This window comes from Nipponia nippon, unplaced genomic scaffold (assembly GCF_047370975.1).
Source record: "Nipponia nippon isolate SJK-2023a ecotype South Korea unplaced genomic scaffold, ASM4737097v1 scaffold_17, whole genome shotgun sequence".
Taxonomy (NCBI): domain Eukaryota; kingdom Metazoa; phylum Chordata; class Aves; order Pelecaniformes; family Threskiornithidae; genus Nipponia; species Nipponia nippon.
The window spans coordinates 4,450,701-4,470,664 of NW_028262333.1; the positions used below are offsets into that span (position 1 = coordinate 4,450,701).

Sequence of the window (19,964 nt, forward strand, 5' to 3'; positions counted from 1 at the left end):
TAGGATTCCGCACATCACAGTTTCCTACTTAGAAATCTCCTCCCACATACACCCCACCAGGCTGTGTTGGTGGAATAGCTTAAAATACGGATTAGCTCTTTCTCTCTACAGTCCTTGCACTTTTTTAGAAACAGAAGAAATCAGGATGGCTACTTAAATTACACAGCACATAAAACACTCCCTGGACTGTTTTTTTTAAACCAGCCTTCCCATCAGATCCTCTGAGCATTGGAGAAAAGCTGTGAACTTTAACCTTTGAGAGGTAATACAGACTTCCCGTAAACGTGTGAGATTTAATTAACCATGGGTGCATCCCACAAGGAAAAGGGAGGCAACAAGCAAGTCTGTGTTTTGGCACTTCAGAAAAAATTAGAACCATAATACAACTTCAAAATCAACGAGCAGTCTTAAGGAAAGCCATCCTCACATCAGGGAAACCAGAAACTTTTGGACAATTCAACACACAGACTCCGGCCAGTACCTTTCGGCCAGTGAGGTTAGTTTTCAGTGCTGTAAGAGTATTAAGCCTTCAGCAAGTAGCTGAAGTCAGTGTTTGCAACAACTATTAAAACTTACCATCAATTACAAAGGAACTCCTAATAACTGTAGGCTTTATAGAACCGTACCGCAGCATCTCAGGTTGGATGCCTGAGTGGTTGGAGCTGAGTGCGATACTTCTCTCACTGCTTATGGGATAAGAACGTTAAATGCTGCAGTGCAGCAAATATCAGTGTATTAAAACTGCTTGCTGCAACAGAAATGAACAATTGCGAAGAGCCTTTGTCAAGCTGTGTGGAGTAATTTCTAATACTCTAACTACGTGTGCGCACAAGCTGACCTGCTTGCGTTCCAGTGGGAGTTTTCAGCTGACTTTAAGTCACACACACGAGTTAAGAGAATGAAGAACTGCACTGGAGTTGTTTTACAAAGGCAGCCAACAGCGAGGCATTCTTTTGTTAATATAGTCATTACATGAAAAAGATGTCAAATGCTAGCTTTTATGCCAGCTGAAACTTCATCTTGGGGAAAATGTTCTTTGAAAGTTGCAATCACTCCAGCTGCATTGAAATCAAGCATTTAGACCAAAAGAATTATTTTAGTTTCTTCTTTTTTCCCCCTTCACACAAAGCCCAACTATTTGCTCACTGCAAATACAACGGTTCCACCTCTCCATTTGCCAGCAGATGTCTAGCCCCCCTAGTACACACAATGCTCACCCAGACCAATACTTTGACTTCCATCCAAACCTTGTTCTTGAGATACCTTCCCTCCCAGACTCCCAGCAAGAATTCCCTGTTCAACACACAGTGCCGGCTCCAGTTCCCCACATCCTTCTGAACCCCCCCTCCCCTCCACAGCCTCAATTCCCGCTCCAGTTCCCACGAAGGTTACTGCCTCACAAATCACTCCCCTTAGGAGACCGATCTTACAGAGAGAACTTTTAATTCCAAACTCACCTAAAATGCTTTGATAATAGAAAAGCATCTAGGTGCAGATTATTTTATACCCAAGTGAAATGCATGGGGAGATACGTCCAGAGTACCCCAAGCATAACTTATCTTTAAGCCAGTGTGACAATCAGAAGCAACAGCACAATCAGAATCCCCTGTGGTTCCTCCATTAATAAGACACTTTGCCTACAGAGCCTACAGCAGCCATGGAAAATTGCATCAAGGTTTGTATGGCATTTCATATTAGCTGTGGGAGCAATACTGAAGGTCAGAGCAAGAGCACTGCAACTGCCTAAAATTTTATCCACAGCAGTGGAAGATGAAGCCAAGAAGTTAGTCCAGAAAAGTGTAAAGGAAGCCGCAAGAGATGGAAGAGATCTCCTGAGATACTGGAGCAGACTTTAAGTAAGGTGAGGTGTATACGCCAATAAACGTACAGCTCAAATATCACTCACAGCTACAAGCACTCAGCTCCTCTTTCCTCCCCATTAAATCACACTTCCCTCCCACAGATGAGAGTTGTTGGGAGAGCTCTGCGCCAGCCAGAGGGGAACAGACTGAGATGAGTGGGGAGAGATTAATTGAAAACTGAGAGAGGAGGATGCCCAAGATAGCAAGCAGCAGCTCTGCAGGGCAAACAGGGAAGAGAAACAGTGTTCAAAAAGCAGATTTAGAGAATTGGGTGGCAAATGTCTAAAGTCACTGGGGCTTGGGACTGCAAACAGATTTCCTAATGAAGGAGGCAATGAGACTCTCATTTTTCACCTACACTAGTCTTGCTTCTGGGGAGATTAGTTCCTTTCCCCTGGTGTTTCTGGGCTTCATTTCTCATCCATAAAATGAGGGTAATGATGCCATGCCTAACTCATGGGGGTCTTCATGCAAGACGTACCTTAAAAGTTGTGACAAACTATGCAAATATCATTCACATAAGCACAGAGGATACCAAGACAGTCACAACAAGACTTCCAGGAGGCAGTTCTGGTTTTAGGATCTTCAGAAGAAATGAAGTCATTTGATACTGAAAAGGGAGCACTTCTTTTTTTCTTCTTTTGACTAAGGAAGTCAAATGGCTTCAAATCTGTGCCAACAGAATGGTTCTCATAGGTTAGGAAGAAAATATTTAAATACCCTTAACTGACAAACTTTTCATCCTACCTCTCAAGTATCTCATTTTCCAGCATAGGTCACAAGACACATCAGCTATGTCAGGTCATGTACAGGAGATGGGCGACAGTGCTGGGTCACAGCAAGCCAACGGCAGCCCTGCAGGGAGTCTCCTCTGCAGCAGCCAGAGCAGGCCCTGCAGCCAGGCAGAAGCTCCCAAGGAGGTTACTCCATCAGAAACTCCTGCACCTCCTGCCACCAGCCCATATTCTGCCTCCTCTCACTCACCAGAGGCATGCACTGGGTCCAGCCCAGACAGAACCAGACCTGCTCCTGCTTGCTCTGTGCAGAAAGATGTGATCTATGGGGACTGCAAGTCAATGCTGCTTCACACAGTGTGACCAGCAACCTCGTCCTCCTGTTCTTGTGACAGACTGCAGCAGCAGAATCGTGGCTTGCACCTGAATTGTCTTCTCGGTTGCTAACCTCAACCTTACCTGTCTTCCATGAACTTTATGAGTTGTTCCCATCTAGGTTTTGCTGAGTTTGGTTTCTCATATTGATAGATGTTGATAAAATATTGTGGTAATATTAATCACTTTCAGAGACTGCAGAGGCATGTGAACTCAGAGATTCACGGAAAAAGGCCTAAAGCAAATGCCTACTGATGCTGGAATCGTTTTTTTCAGCAACTGGTACCTTCACTAGTGATATTCAACTTAAAACTGGTCTCCTCTATGGCAACTGAAATGAGAGGGATGCTCTCTAACATACAAATGACACTAGAAACCCTACTCTGATGACAGCATTACAATTTCTCCCACCTGCTCGATTTTAAAGAAAAGTGCTGTTGTCCCACACAAACTCTGTTCTGGCTATTGGGGTGCATGTAAAAGGAGAGCTGGCAATAGACTGGTAGTATCGGAAATAGAAGTCATCTAGTTACTTAGTACTTCTGTTAGATATTTTCTTCCTTGAAGAAAGCTGGGGGAGGGGGAAGGAAGACTTCATCTTGGGTACCATATGTCTAAGAAACAGGAACATGCAATGCCCAAGCGCCTCTCTGACTACTTTAAAATGGTTGCTCCAGCTTAACCCAGAAGGGTCCTCACACACCATTTGAAACAACTCATATGAGCCTTTACAGGGGGTAATTCTCCTCTCTTAAAGAGGAAAGTGAATTAAACTCTGAACTCTAATCATGTTAATAGCCCCGCCTGACACTATAAATCACTGATGTAGCATTTTGTTCATGCCCGTAAATTACTGATACTGTATCCTTCTGCAGAAGATTCCTTCCCCTTAAAAACATGTTTAATAGATTTGCACCCACTCTTCTTTTTAAATACACTGGCTCGCACTGTCAGCTTTCCTAATGCTCTAGGCACTGATTTCAAGTTTCATAATCAATTATATCATTTTGCTTCGCGGCAGTAATTTGATTACTGCTTTTGGGGTGTGACAGGCATTTGTGAACATTTCTGCCTGTCTTCATCTGAAATTGCTAATCTTCCTTCCTTCCCTCCTCCCTGCGAAACCTGTGCAAAATTGATAAAATAACATCAATAAATCAAGGCACTTGCATTTTCCCTGAAGTGACTATATTTCAGATTTCTTCTCTGAAACACAAACAAGGACATAGTTCATCTAGCGCAACAGCATGACCAAAAGGGGTATAAAACGATGATGATGTTTTGTGGCATTTATTGCCAGTTTTGTTAATATGACTGACTGCTTTTCCTGTGCGAGCTGTCTCTTCTAGATCACCCTATCTTTGAAATAATCACCACTACCACCTAACATTTAGTAATAATTTACTACACAGCAATTGCTATGACAGAGCCCACATCAGCAGAAACAAAACTGTAAGATTCAAGGAAAATAAATAGATTTAATTCACATTTGTTTCGACAAGTTCAGAATCCTTGTTGACCAACCTGTACACTACACTGCACTGCTGAAATGTAGTAAAATTAAAACTGTTCCTATGCAGCATCGAAGGAATAAAGTTCAAATAAAACTTGCCACTTTCTTCCCAACAATTTCAGAGGTTTTGATGAGAGCAAATGCAGGAGGCAAGAAACCTACATGTTAAACAAGTTCTAAAACAGGCTGTAGAAAGATGCATGCCCATCCCTGAATCTAGCCGATTTCATCAACCACACGTTTCTTAAGGATACTTAAATCCACTTGCCTTTCCACAAACATGTGGAGAGATTATAAGTGGAATACAGCCAACAGCATCTACTGAGTTTCCTTTCAGGCAAGTGTTTTTTCCCCAAGGTTAAGTCATTGGTTTCTCTCTTCTTCAAACCCACATTAATACAAAGCCTTCCAAAGGCAGGCTGGGGAATCGTCCGAGCAGTCTCTTACCCAGGGTTGAGTGAATCAGATTTGCTTCTTTGATTCTCCCTCTCACCCATAATTTTTGGGGGAGATGAAATACTGCATGTCTGTTACACACGTTTAGACCATGGAAGCTTAGAGCAGGTGATCTACAATTCAAAATAAAGATTTCTGTGAAACAGATAATTCAATAAATTTTTTTCTCCTAACTGCTTTTTTTAAGTACCTGATTCAAGATACTTAAAAGTAACTTGTGATCCCAGGTTCCATAAAGTGTTCTTCTCTCCCTTGAGCTATCTCAGAGCAATCCATTTTTTTCTGTTGGACAACCACACTCACATAAGAATTTTCATTAAAATTTTATCTGCAAACAGGATGCAATGTGCTAATTTACAACTGCACAACAGAACAACCATAACAGAGACAAAACCAAACGGACCAGAACAATGAAAGAATTTTCAACCTTAAGTCAACTTTTTAATTAGGACAAAAACAATGGTCCAAACAGTCATATTTAACCTTTTTGAATGATTTATCCCACGGGAGAAAAACATGTCAAGAACCTGTTTGGTAGAAAGAACCATTACCATGAGAAACCCTATCAGTCAGATGCATTTTTTATGCAGACGAGTTGTTAATCTCTTCCAGGAGCTAAAGCCCAAATGCTCGCACAGGGATTTTGAAAAAGGTGAAGCAGCAGAGCACAACTAAACCAAAAATTTCTTTGAAAAGAGCAAAACACATTCCTGGAATGAAGAATTCCTTCTTGACATTCATATTTCTGTCACAAATTAGCTGCAATTTTCTTTTCCCCCAAGAGGAAACCTGTGCTAGTAGACAAGTTCACAGTCACTGTGAATTACTGAATCATTCATGTAATTTATTCTTTCAGGTTATTTTCACATAAATTCCTTTTAACTAAGTTAAAAAAAAAAACAAGTTCTTTTACAATACCACAGCAGCATCAATCTGCTTTGCTATTGCAGGTTCCATTTGAGTGAATAAAGACATTCATAAATTAACCTAAAAGTGATTTTAAATTTAAAATTAGCATTCTGACTTAAAGCTACATATATGAAGCTTACACATTGCTTTTGCTCCCAGATGGATATTCATCGCTGAAAAGAAATAGCAGATCTGACCTGTCTTAGAAAGCTGCTGTGAAGACTGCACAGGAAGAACTATAGCAGAAAAGTCACTTCACATTTTGCAGCTCTCTAATACCATCTATTTGTTCATGGTCCCTTTCAAACTGAAAAGATTTTACCATTTTTCGTAAGGCCCAAGAGTGAGGAATTAAAAAAAAAAGTCTCTCTCAAACAGTGGTTGAATAGACACGATTGCAAAAATTTATATCCCCACAGCCCTATTTGCCAGTGTTACAGTTTGTGAAACAGAGAACAATTCAGTATTTCAAAGGAAGCTGATAACCATCACGAGAGCTCCCATGGGTAACATTACTTAATCTGCAGTTTTATCTTCCGGAGGAAAAAAGGGGAGTACAAGGAAAAACTATTTCCATAAACAAGGGACTTAAAAGCCAAAGAAAAAAAGAGTTTTGGGTAAGTGCCAAAATTTAGGTACTTTTGTCTTACAATCACAGTCATCCCTTTCCTCCCCCCCCCCCCCGCCCAAAGCTAGGGAATACTTCTTTAAAGGCAATGGAAGTGGGAGACTTTGGAAAATGCAAATCTTGGGGAGCGTAATATTGGAAGGGGCCAGTACTAAGAAAGAACTTCTTCATTTTTGCATCAGGCTCCCTGCAGCTCTATTAAAACCGCAGCAATAACACATTAACACCTTCCAGAGAACGTTCCCCACAACACACCTAACGTATGACTTCATCCCTGCAGGAAATGTTAAAGCAGGTTGTTATTCCTCATCCTCCTCTTTCATCATTTTATAGCTTTCAATGGTAACAGACTGCTAAAGAGAGCTACCAACACCAAGAGGGAGAAGAGTATCTGCTACAGCAGATACGCTATGCACAAAGACAGCGTGCAAGGGAATTTCCAGGGGAGAAGCAGCAGAAGGAATTGCACACACTTCATCCTGCAAGGATCAACAGATCCCACAAACAGACTTCATTGTAATTCCGTGTAATTACATGAAATTGTTTTGCAAAAGGAAAGATGAGGAAAAGAGGTTGTGGTGGGTTGACCCTGGCTGGACGCCAGGTGCCCACCAAAGCCACCTTATCACTCCCCTCCTCAGAGGGACACGGGAAAGAAAATACAACAAAAGGCTCGTGGGTCGAGATAAGGACAGGGAGAGATCACTCACCAATTACCATCACAGGCAAAACAGACTCGACTGGGGGAAAAATTAATTGGAAATTGGAACTTCTCCGTCGTGAGTGCTTCCCACAGGCTGCAGTTCTTCATGAACTGCTCCCACGTGGGTCCCTTCCACGGGGCACAGTCCTTCAGGAGCAGACTGCTCCAGCATGGGTCCCCTGCGGGGTCACAAGCCCTGCCAGCAAACCTGCTCCAGCCTGGGATCCTTTTTCCATGGGGCCACAGGTTCTGCAGGAGCCTGCTCCAGTGCAGTCTTCCCATGGGGTCACAGCCTCCTTCAGGCATCCCCCTGCTCCGGCGTGGCATCCTCCAGGGGCAGATCTCTCTGCTCCACTGTGGACCTCCATGGGTTCCAGGGCACAGCCTGCCTCACCGTGGGCTTCACCACAGGCTGCAGGGGGATCTCTGCTCCGGTGCCTGGAGCACCTCCTGACCTCCTCCTGCACTGCCCTTGGTGTCTGCAGCGCTGTTCTTCTCACATATTCTCACTCCTCTCTCCAGCTGCAGTTGCCCAGGGTTCTTTTCCCTCTTCTTAAATATGTTATCCCAGAGGACCTACCACTGTTGCTGATGGGCTTGGGTTTGGCCAGCAGCGGGTCCCATCTTGGAGCCGGCTGGCATTGGCTCTGTCGGACATCGGGGAGGCTTCTGGCAGCTTCTCACAGAAGCCACCCCTGTAGCCCCCCCAGCTACCAAAACCTTGCCATGCAAACCCAATACAGAGGTTACCTGCAATTTTACAGTTCTCACTGAAATGAAACCTACGTTTTTGGGAGAGTGAGGAAAAAGGATGTGATTTATGTCATTTTGGAAGACACGGGGAAAGCAAGAAGGGAAGGAAGGAGGATTCTCTTCTGCCAGTTTCGAGACCAGGCAAGTGGCTTTGCTAAACAAACAAGGTCTTCACAAGTATACAGATAATAATTTAAAACTTTATAAGCAAAATCTGCATTCCACTGACAGAGCTGTAAAGCTCACCTGGAGACTACACATGATGCTCTAATTGCACTGGCTCTTCAGAGCTGACCCATAAAGCAAGAGCAATGACTGACAGATGCGATAAAAGTTTCTGACGAGCTTTTTGGGGAACAAGCCACTGATTTGTATTTGGAAGGTATTACAAACTGTTCTGAGAGTCATGTAGAATAAACAGCCTTTTGCTCAGCTGCCAACATACCAGCCCGAAAGCTCGACGAGGTGACTTCAGACAGAAACAAAAAGTCTGTGTTTCTACCTACTACATCTTGCAACTAATAATTCCCCTCTTCTGACACAGAGGATCTCGGCACCAGGGAACAACAATGAATTCACAAGGGCAAAGGCTCACATCTGCTGCTTTGCTTTGAAATTCTTCCTCACTTGTATAGACTAAATTCAAAGGAAGCCAGAGCCCAGTGCCACATTTAGGACCCCACTAACCACGCTGTGGTCACACAGCACAAGCCTGGAGACTTGCATCACTCAACACCTTTAGGTTTTGAAGAGCTGCATCCAGTACATGATACCATTGCTGATTCAAGACCCAAGTCTCCAGAAATCTCTCTTGTTGGTGCACATCTGCTGGGATAAGAGGGTTCAAGGTGCCTCCAAATGTTAATCAGGAAAATAGGAAGATGGATTCTTCCACAATCCACAAACATGTTGCTTTTCTCATTGGAAAGGAGATTAAAAGACAAAAGTGTTGCCTGTGTAAGTCTGTCCAGAAGTTTCTGGCAGAAACGTGTTTCAGCCATGGTCATTGCTTCACAGAACCAAGCACCAGCCTTGACAGCTGAGAGCCTTCTCCACAGCACTCTTCAGGAGCCCCCTCTGAAATTCAACCATCAATTGTAAGGTCTCGCCTCTGCACCCAGAATTCAGGATCACAAAAGCTTAGTTACCAAATAAAACGCTATCTGTGAGCTAACACGAACAGCCTTTCAGCTGTGGCAGAAAACCAGATACAGGGCAATTCTTGTCTTTATTCACACATCCTAGCCTGACTACAGTGATTTCAAACACTTGCCTGCTTTTCTCTGCAATGCATACCATGTCATTACCCCCCCGAGAGGCCACTTTACACGTTGCTCTCCTGCCTCCTCGCTCCTGCTTTGTTGTATAAAGTTATATGGAAAATAATACTTAAGTGGCTCCACATCCTGCAGGGAAGTTGCTTAAAACATCACTCATTTTTTCTGAAAATTTTCATGCCAATGCAAACAAAAAAAAAGTCAGTCATTATACCTCAAACTTGACAGCTTTTTTCAGCATGAAAGCCATAAATTAAGTAAAAAATATTTATTTATTCAAATGCATGGGTTCACTTACAATGAAAACACTTCTGACAGTTGCAAAGATGACAGTAACCTGTGATACCTGCTCTGCATCGCCCTTGTGGTTGTCTTGTTATTTCAGGAAACCCAAAGGTACCTCCTGAAAAAAAATCAAATCGCTCTGTCCTAATTAGAAGCTTCTGAAGACAAACTTCAATTGGGATGTACACTTTCCACGCGTTAAATACTAATTCAGAAAGCAGGAAGCCCTTCTCACCACGTCCTTCAGATGAGAGGTTGCAGGCTTAAAAACACCAGGTTTAAAACCCAAGCTGAAAACTCTGCTGTTTAATAATGAAACATAGCAGTTGTATTCGAGACGTTAGAGTCCTCTAGTAATAAATAAAACACTCACTACAGCAAGACAGATTTTGAGAAGCTTGCTCACTGTCACTGGTCTTACAGAACAGGATTTTGCCCTCTTGATGCAAACCTGGAGGTGATAAAAACTTTTTCCTCACGGAGCTGCTATTACAGGAAGGGCGTATAACTGCATGAAAGGCATCCCATTCCCTTTCCAGGGATGACAATGTCTTCCAGCCCAGTGATCAAACACACAGTTTGTGAGCAATCAGGTCAAATACCTCAAGTACCACATGTTCCCCATACTCATCTTTGTTGCTACAGTAATATTAACTGGGCTCCTTTAGCTTTTCTGCAGCAAACTCTCAGCACTTGAAAATATCTCACAGCCAAGGTCATGCCAAATAATGCAGGTGCCACCATTGGACAAGCAGAACCGTATGGAGGGGAAACAAGCCCTGCAGACCCTGTTGCTCCTATCTGATCATTTAATGCTGATCATAACATTAATCTGATCATTTATTAAGGGTGTAAGATAGTCTAACGTGCAAGTCTTGCTAGGCAAGGCAGGGACTACCAGCAGCTGATACATAAGTATGAGAACCATTAATAAATATGAGAACCATTAATAACTTCATTTCCAAAGGCAGTTAGTATTTTCATTTGTGGTGAAAATTTAGTTTCTTTGTATACTTTTCCGCAAAAACAGAACAAGCTTGCCTGTAGTAGGCTAGGAGTTAGATACAACACCTTTTGTGCTTCTAAATTACTGATGCGACCTTTGCAGGGCAGATATCCAGTGATTCAAGATCAACAATTGGACATCATTTCTACCTATAAGCTACCAAAAGCCAAAAACCACTTTGGGACTTTTTGACAGCATGTGTGATTTAGGCAGCAAAAGTGCTCTGCCCTGAAATCAACAACAGTCAACCAGTTAAACCATGTAAGCATGCAGCTTCCTAGAAAACACTTGAACTCTCAGTTTTTACTTACTTATAAGCTTGTCACTTTAAGTCTCACAATGAATGTCCTGGTTCATCTCAGGATAATTTATTTTTTACTTTCTATACAGGTGCATAAGAAGCCAAAGCTAACGTACTTTTATTTAATTAAACGTAATCTACTAGGAACAAAATGTAAGATCTCTTTAAAACAATTTGTGCTGCTTCTAGCAGTGTGCAGTTGTAGTAATACGAACTACTGCATCATCCCATGCTACTTTCTGACGTGGTATAAATTGGCATAATTCTGCTGAAGTCCTGTTGATTTACACCAATGGCCGATCCATTTAATTTCAAGTTTTCAGAGTGAGACACAAAAAATATTTTGCCTGCATTGAACAGTATCTACAGACATAAGACAGACAATTCCTTCTTAACCTGCAGCTAATGTCCACAACACAAGCTCTTTGCACAATGAGGTGGCAAAAAATACTGCAACCCTGAACATACAAAAAGGGGAACATTCATTGAAAACAGGCCATGATTTAAGCTTTCTATGTGGTGCTCATATAATATTTGCTATAACACTGTACTCTGGTTTTTGCATCTACACTTCAAGCTGGATGTCAAATAGTAGGGTGCCCAAAGACCAAACCCAGAGGTCTTGGGTCCCCAGAGTTGCTCAGATTGGCAATTTGAAGGCTACAAGATGATTTAATCACTATCCACAGCTACTCACAAATGGAGGTTCTGGTAGTAGGGAGTTTTTCAGCCATTCTGACAAAATAAGGTCTAGTGTTGGGAAAGTAAAGTTACATGAATTCAACCTTCAAATAAGATGCAAACTTCCTAATTATCGGAGTTATTATAGACTCGAAGGGATTACTAAAGAACACGATAAGCTTTCCCTCATTTGGTATTCTTTAAAACTAGACTGGACAACATTTTAAGCGTATGTTTGATCCAACCTCTGCAGCAAGTCCCAAGCCCGTGCACACAGCGGTAGGTCAGCTGGCTGGGCTGGTACCTTGCAGACAGACAACCCCAAGGCCAGGCCACAGCTTACAGTTTGTTGAACTGCATTAACCTCCTACACACCTAGAGTAGAAGAAGGATAATTTGACTTAATTTATTGAGCTACTTGTATGCTCTCATATTTGCTGCACAGTAAGCATGTACATCTTAACAGCTAGCAGGGCATACAATCCTATAACAATCATCTGGACACGTTCCACCCAATTAATTTCCTGCCTTTGCTGAGCGATAGGGGTTTGGTGACACCTTGCTTGGTCTCTGTGCTTTCCTGCCTCAGGCAGGCCATGTAAACTCCCATTAAAAAAAAAAAATAAAATAAAATAAAAAAAATCTAAGACAGAAAGTGTGGTCTGTACTTCTGCTGCGAACCAAACTGCACTTTATTCAACTCACCAGAGCATTTCATCCAATGACGGGAGCAAGCCAGAAGAATGCACCACAACTGGAATGGAGGATCTACAGCTTCAATTTGTATGGAAGAGACATGCAAGCTCAGCAGTGAGCCAATCAAATACCCTATCCTCTGCTTCTACGAAGAGCTAATACAAAATGCTTCTTAAGGAAGCATTAAAAACATCCAGGATGGCAAACCGTGGAACAATCTATCCTTTGGAAAAAGTTCTTTCTAACCCCTGTTAGTCACTGTCTGGTTTGTGTCTTGAAGGATGAAGGCTTATAGAAGAAACCTGCTTTCACACACTACACATCATGCTGGAAGGACTTTGAACTCATTTAGTTTTATGCCAACTATTATGGAAACTTCTAGCAGTATCCTAGCAGCTCCAGGGGAAGTTATTTTGACACATCTGTGCATACAACACACAACACAGAATTTTTGCATGCAGAAAGAGAAGTGCAACACCAAATCCCTAGGAACTGCTTTTTTTGCCTTTAAAAGATAAGGACACCATTGTAACCGAGAGCTATTTCCAACACAGTTAGGCTACCTTGAATATAGTGGCTTTCAACCTCATTTGAATTGCCTTGTTACACTAATTGGCATTAACACTGCAAGGTGCCACAATAATGGCACATTGAGACGAGCCAAAGGTGCAGCCTAGATGTGTCTCTCTTTCCACCTGCACCAAGCAATTGTGATGCTTCAAGCTGACGTGACTGCTATGTGAGATGTATCGCTTCGGCACCGCCTGTGGCAGGAGGGAGGTGTCCAGATGACATCCCAATCTGGACAAAGTTACAGGAAGCCAACAGCCTTGCAATGGAGACTGTGGAGCTGTGTTGCAAGTAGGACTCCATGCTTTTCTCCACTATAAGCCTTAGCTTTTACTGAAAATGAAAAACCCCTAAAATTTCTTTCTTCTTCTTTAAGAAAATAGTCTAGAAGATATGCCTTTCTTCTGATCTTCAGTGTGTTCATATACACCACCTGTACAACATCTGAGGCCAACTTTCATCATTTAAGCAGCGTGACTCCCTCATGGTCCCCTTTCCCTGCCCACCAGACAAGTCTAACACAGGAGGGTTCCCTTTGGGCACCTAAGCCATGTTTCACAGGAAGTAGTACTTCATTAAGGGCTTTAATCACTAAAAAATTGCTAGTGGACGTTGAAAAGGAGGAAACCAGGTAAATTCTTCTCTTAAATGTAATTAACCTGTAATGTTCTACTTTTCACTAGAACAATTACAAAGGTAGGACTTGAATTGTCATTTCAAGCCCCCTCCTGTCCTGATGCAAAAGGCTCAGAGCATTCTAGCTGAATGACTGTTGTTTACTCCTTAACTTTTAACTGAGAGATATGGCCCTGAAATACAATCAATGCTCACTTTTGAAACTCTACAGTTTTAATTACCATTTCCAGACACCCTCTATCACATGTTTTATGTACAATCAATGCTGACCCCATAAAAGGAAAGCACTCTCACATTTTGGAATACAAGAAGTTTGCTCTTTAAGAAGAAAACAATCAATTACTGATCATCTAACCACCTCTGTGTGCATATCTATCACTCTTCTGTTATTGCAGATTAGACATGATTATGTCCCAAGAAAGCAAAAAAAGCTATAAAATTCAGCTTCTGATACATTTAGTATAAGAATTTATTTAGGTTGTTACAGTGATAGATGTTGTGGGTTTTTTTTGTTTGTTTGTTTTTTTAAATCTACTCAAAGCATTGTTCCCCATAAAGCAGCTGAGGGAAAAAAATAATTAAATCTTGAAACACCAAAATTTGATCAATATGGTTTGACACTGCTTCCTTCTAAATCATTCTTAATATGCTGAGATCTGAACGCATGTTGACACATCAAGATACCATTGTGTAAGAGTTGTCACGTACTGAAAGAAAACTGTTCATATATGTACTCTGGTTTTAATATGTTGTAGCAGATCATGCCATAAGTAGCTTGTCATTCCCAGATTTTGGGTTCGGGTGCTTCTTTTTGTTTGGTCAGGGGTGGGGATCAATCTGTAATCTTTTCAAAGACATTACCAAGTGTGAGCTACATAGAGAATTACTGACTTTAAACAGGCAAGGACAACATTTCCCTTATTAACACACATAAACAAGTGGCATAAAAAGCCTTATGACAGACATTTAGAGAACAGATGTGCCAGGACATCCATGTTCTCTACTATTAGTTCATAAGGGATAGGTTGATAAAATGTTAAAGAAAAGCCTACCTTAAATTTGTGTTCAAAATCATTAACATGGGTGCATAGGTGGGCTCCCATGCGTTAGGTAAGTTGGTATAGCAGGTATGTTGAGCTCAGCCAACCTCCTGTTGAAATCAATAGCATTTACACTGGCCACTCAGAACAGATATTAGCTAACGTGTATTTGGGGCTAGAGAGTAGAACATAGCAAGAATAACATCAGCTGCTTCCTGCTCCTTCTCCAAAGGACCTAAGAAATGTACAGGATTGGCTTTCTGTAATCATAGGCACGCATTTCTGATAGCATTCTAAAGAGCACCAATCCTTAATTTACATGCAAACCAGAGATTTGCACGAATATGTGTAGCTAAACTTAGAAACAGAAAGGATGTGTAAGTATATGCATGCTATGGAACACTAAATTGAGCACCGATATCCCCACAGGTAAATGGCTTAGGAATTTAGGAACTTATTATTCAGCATGGCACCTTGAGTTTTTCCTAAACTTATTTATTTGCTCATCTCAAAGAAAAACTGTCATTACACGCAGGTCAGAAGTAAAGCTGCAAAGTGAGAAGAAAAGTACTGTACTACGTCCGAGCTGCTGGTCCTCCCAAGTCAATTCTGTTTCTTGCACCAGGCCAGTCAGTGCAACATCGGTGTAATGCAACACAACTGTAAGAAGCAAAACACCATGAATCTGAAAGGGGATTTGCACGCAAATTTAGATGATCACAGGTGGCACTAGACATTAAGGCTAAAGAAAAGCTGAAAGCAGAAATTGCTGATATGAATGCTGAGAAGATTCAAGACCTGCAATCAAAAAAGAGCTTTCAAACTTTTGTTTTATCTAACAAATGTTCATCTAGAGCACAAGGCATAATCTCTTTCCTCAACACTGTGGATGGTAAGTCCAACCTCAAAGGACAACTTTAAAAAGAGAACAACATTCTCCTATTATAATTTGTCAGTTACCCAAGCAATGCTTTTAAATGAGAGCTTCCATTTGTAAGGCCCCTACAAACATCAGAAATCTGGCATCCTCTTATCAGCTGGATCTTATTCTCCATAACTGCTGCGACCTGAAGTGTGTAAAGGTCTGTGTGGCATCCATAAAGCATGTTTCATAGTAAATACCTCCATTTCTTTGAAGCTCAAATGGTATCCAGCTGTGTTTGAAGTCCCATCACTCCCTATCCCTAGGATGTCAAGTGCAGTCCAACCAAAGCAGGAGAAAAAAAGTAATTTCCCTTCATAGGGGAAAAGAAAGAAGAAAAAGGAAAAAGATATGAGCAAGCTTCCTCCTTTGAAGGAATTTTAAGAGTGAAGAAGACACCAGTGGTGTCTTGGGCTGTGTGATCAGCAGGCAGTCACCAGCTCCTGCTGGAAAAGGAGCAGAGTACCCTTGTAACCACACCAGCCTGTCTTGGCTGTGCAGTAATATTCCACTCTTTACCTTCTCCTCTTGCTACAGCAGTGAACCTTGCATGTTAATCCCTAAAATCCTCCTTATTTAATAAATGCATTAAAGTCTATTGATTTTTAGTGACTATGAAAGGTCAAGTCAAAACAAAGCAGGAACATTTTGTAATGCACGAGGCTGTAAAGGGGAAAAAAAATCCTAATAAGAGGAAGCAGTTACTGTGCAGACTGAAGAAAAACCTCAGCCAGCTAAGTTCATCTCTCAGTTGCATGGATGTAAGCGGAGAGTGATTCCACTTGGGCCAAAACTTCAAGCAATATTCTCTGTGGCCTTATCCTGAATTTATATTTGCATACCCATGAGACAAATTTTAATCTCAAAAATCAGAGATTATTAGTATTTGTTTAAAGGCCAGGAGGGGCTTCTCTAATCTTTCAGTATGACCTCCTGTTCAATATAGACTAAAAGAAGGCAGCCAAAATCTTCACCAGCCGTCTCGCAGTGGGGGAGGAGGATGAGAACCTATGCCCTTCCACACACTCGGGGTATACCAAGTCAAACAGCCACACTACAGGTAATGGGCAGGCAAATGAGAAGCAAACATATACTATATTTTAAATATCTGCGATTTGAAACCTTTCATGCAAGGCAATTTTCTAAATAGGTACATTTTCTTTCTCAAACTTTCCCATCCCACCCAAACCTATCCACAATGACAAATGGTGCTGTGATTAGAGGCATGCTTAATTACTGTTCAGCAATAAAAGTTTATGAACCAACATTTTATCCTAGCCTGTGTATTGTCTTATTTATTTTTATATATTCATAAATATGCAAAGCCATTAAGATGATTATTAATTGCAGCAGAATACAATTAGGCGGCTTTCAGCAATAGCAGTCTTTGAAATTGTAATGTGTACTCACTTTTTTTCCAGCGCCTGTCTTCAGTTATTTAGCTTTTGGAGGATCTCTGTTATCATGCTATAATGAATGTTCTACTTAAATAGCATCGCTGCCTAAAAGAAAGGACACTGATCTATTACTAAATTAAGCTCAGCCATGTAGTGAGTTGTGTCATTTTAGAAAACCTTCACAAAACTGATTACCTGCACAGCCTTGCTCTCTGTTCACAGTATTAGCAAGTGACATATTCTTTTTGGACACAAAGTTATCATCTTTCCCTTCCCCCAAATAATTCCTCTTTAATCTTTTCATAGACATTTTACACCATTGATCCTTAATTTCCAAACTAATGTATTTTAAAATGTTCTGGTCCAACCCTCTCCCCCACACACTTGGTGGAAACAGTTGATGTTGTGCCTGCAGCAGGGAAAGACCATTTATGAAACTATGGACATTGCACGCTATAAAACACCAAAAATCAAGTTAGCAGTCTGCCTTTTCAGGAGTTACTCCTCCAGAAGAGAAAACTCTTTCCAAAGGTCAGCAGCCTGACCTCGCTGATGTTTACTGCACTGACTTCACTAGCAGCCACTTACGGGATGGTTTAAGCATCTCACTTCAGTAAGCAGTGGCAGTCTTCATAATGGACAGGATATTGTTACAGCTTGCAAGAACTGACACTAACTCTTAGCCTAAGTGGTAGATTTTACCTCTAAAATGATCATTTGCTTTTGATTGCAGGCCCATAAATCATTTTAGTTTAACCTGACCTTACTCCCATCCTGTGCTCCTCTCTACCACAGGCTACTGCAGGTGTCAGCACCCACTCTTCCCTTACAAGCCTGTTACGAGAACTGCAGTACTAATTTAGAAACATTTTGTCCAATTATATTGTCATCCTCTTTATTCAACTTGCTAATAGAGAGGCAACTCAAGGTGACGAAGAAAGCAAAAACATAGTTATGGGGTAACACTGAGGCTGCTGAAGTTAACGCTAAACAAGTCAGCACAGAGAAGGTGATTGCTCCCCGGAGCTGCCTGTAACAAACACAGTTGCCAGCCGCACATCGAACCAGCAGCAGCAGCGATGCTCACATATTAGCCTGCACCATTCAGCCAAAGTGACTGCGTGGGAGACGTGAAATGTGGCAAGTGCTCCTAGAAATCTCCTCAAGTCTCTCTTGGGATTTGGCACCGTTTTATTAGTTTCTACTTTGATAATAGTAAAGCAAACTGAAGGCACATCTGGGCAGTGGTAAGTACTGGACTTCAAAACTTGACAACGTTAGGGACAGTACTGCTCCCTGCATGCAAGATACAACTCTTATTTCTTCCAGAAATTCTCAAGACCTTTTTTCAGCCTTAACTGCGTACAAAATCCAGGCAGCTAACCAACCACTGTTTTCCCTCTGTGAAAAACTGAGATGTTCCTAAAATAGTATACAAAACCACATCTCATAATACCGCAATACTATCCAACCTTGATCCTATAATCCCCTCCAAGTGGGGGGACCCTGGCACCGGTGCTCAGAGCTCACTGACAGCACAGGAGCCACCCACAGAGGTGCAGTTTAAGGATGAAGGATTGAAGGCGGTGGTTTTGGGAGCCCTGTACATGTACAGGAGGAGGGGGGGCTCACAGCTGCCCTGGTGTGGTAGTTCACTCTGGCTTGAGATGTAATTATGTTTTTTCCTTGGTGTTCAGTCAAAATAGCAGCCAGATATACTGATACAGACCCACTACCTCATCTGAGATCACGCTTTAAATTTAGCATTGTATAATGGTATTGAAAAAACATCACATCCCTGTCCACTTTTTCTTGTTAATGCTCCTTACATTGTTAGAGATTAACAAAGAAGAGAAATAAATTCATAGCCCTTTCTGCTTTTCCTAAAGGTTTATTTACTCATCTGCCTCTCATTTAGGATAAATAGCTGCTCCACAGAAACTAGCCTTCAGAAGACAGAAAAGGATTCATCATTGGCATGTACCCAAGTTTCAAAGGCTAACAGAGCAAGATTTGGGCTGGGCTGGACCGTGGCTGCAGAGGCCCGGGTGAATGTGCAGGTCTATGCATGGCATCTCTGCAGCACGGAGATGTTGCACCACCACAATGGGGAAGGGCTTGCAGAGGAGCAGCTTGCAGGTGATTTTTTTGTTGGTGTGGTGGGGTTTTTTTGGTTTTGTGTGGGGGTTATGTTTGTTTGTTTGTTTTCCCAGGGGCCTGGAAGGGATCCTCAGTTTCTATGCACCTTCAGAAGCCAGTGCCAACCACTGCACACATCTGCACGGCCCTCACCCTTCCTGCCCCTCAGGAGGGTCCTCCTTGCTCCTGCAGACCTGTAAAAAACAGCTCAGAGTGAGAAGGAAGAACTTCTTGCGCTCTCTGACAATGCACAGGAGCTAAAAATTACCCTTAAAATCACCCCTTTGCAATAAGAGCGTAGGCAGAGATAAACAGAGCTGAAGAGTAAAACACTCCAGTGGCTCATCTGGTACCCTTGCTAGCTGGGCACACCTCAGAATTGCTTAAAAAAAAGAAACCACCCTCATTTTCTGTCTTGTGGGGTTTTTTTTGGCCTGCCCTCAGCAGCAAGCACATACAACAACAAGGATAAACTAAATTAAAAAAAAAAACCAAACCAAACAAAAACAAAAAACCACACAAACCAGAAAAAAAACACAAAACTGTCAAAGCTATTCTAGGAAGGAAAAAAAAAATTGAGACTACAACAGCTACACTGTGTAATCTATTTCTAGAAGGTACTTGGTGCTATAGGAAAGGAGGAGGTGCAAGACGATGGAAAGGCGTCGATGCTCTGTTCGTATCTCTGAAAGGCCGGGAGAACTGCTGGAGCAGACACCAGCGCTAGCAAACTGACCTCCTTCCTTTGGTCTCCTTAACCACAGATGTCCGGCATGCACACAGCAAGGGTGCAGCATCCACCACGCTACCCTGCCTCCGTGCAACTGCCACGACGTGAGGACAGCCCATGCACAATACTCCCAACTCAACAACAGAGGCTATCTACTGCCAGCAAAGGCAGATGTTCTGCAGTGCAAACCTCCTTCCACCAGTGCATTTCATGGATCCACCAGCACTCAGATCCCTACTGTTTCCAGTCACCATCATAGCAAGCTGGATTTCATCCAGCCAAAAAGCACGAGATAAATAAAAACAGCGATTAGCTAACAGGAGATAAGTGTATTAGCAGACAGCATCACTA

The 19,964-nt window shown here is 42.0% G+C and overlaps 1 protein-coding gene across 9 annotated transcripts in view; it reads right to left on the minus strand.

The window, feature by feature from the left end:
- The window catches only part of SGCD (sarcoglycan delta), a 448,968-nt gene that overhangs the window by 280,573 nt on the left and 148,431 nt on the right, over nucleotides 1-19,964 (minus strand). The gene's annotated exons all lie outside the window — the stretch shown is intronic.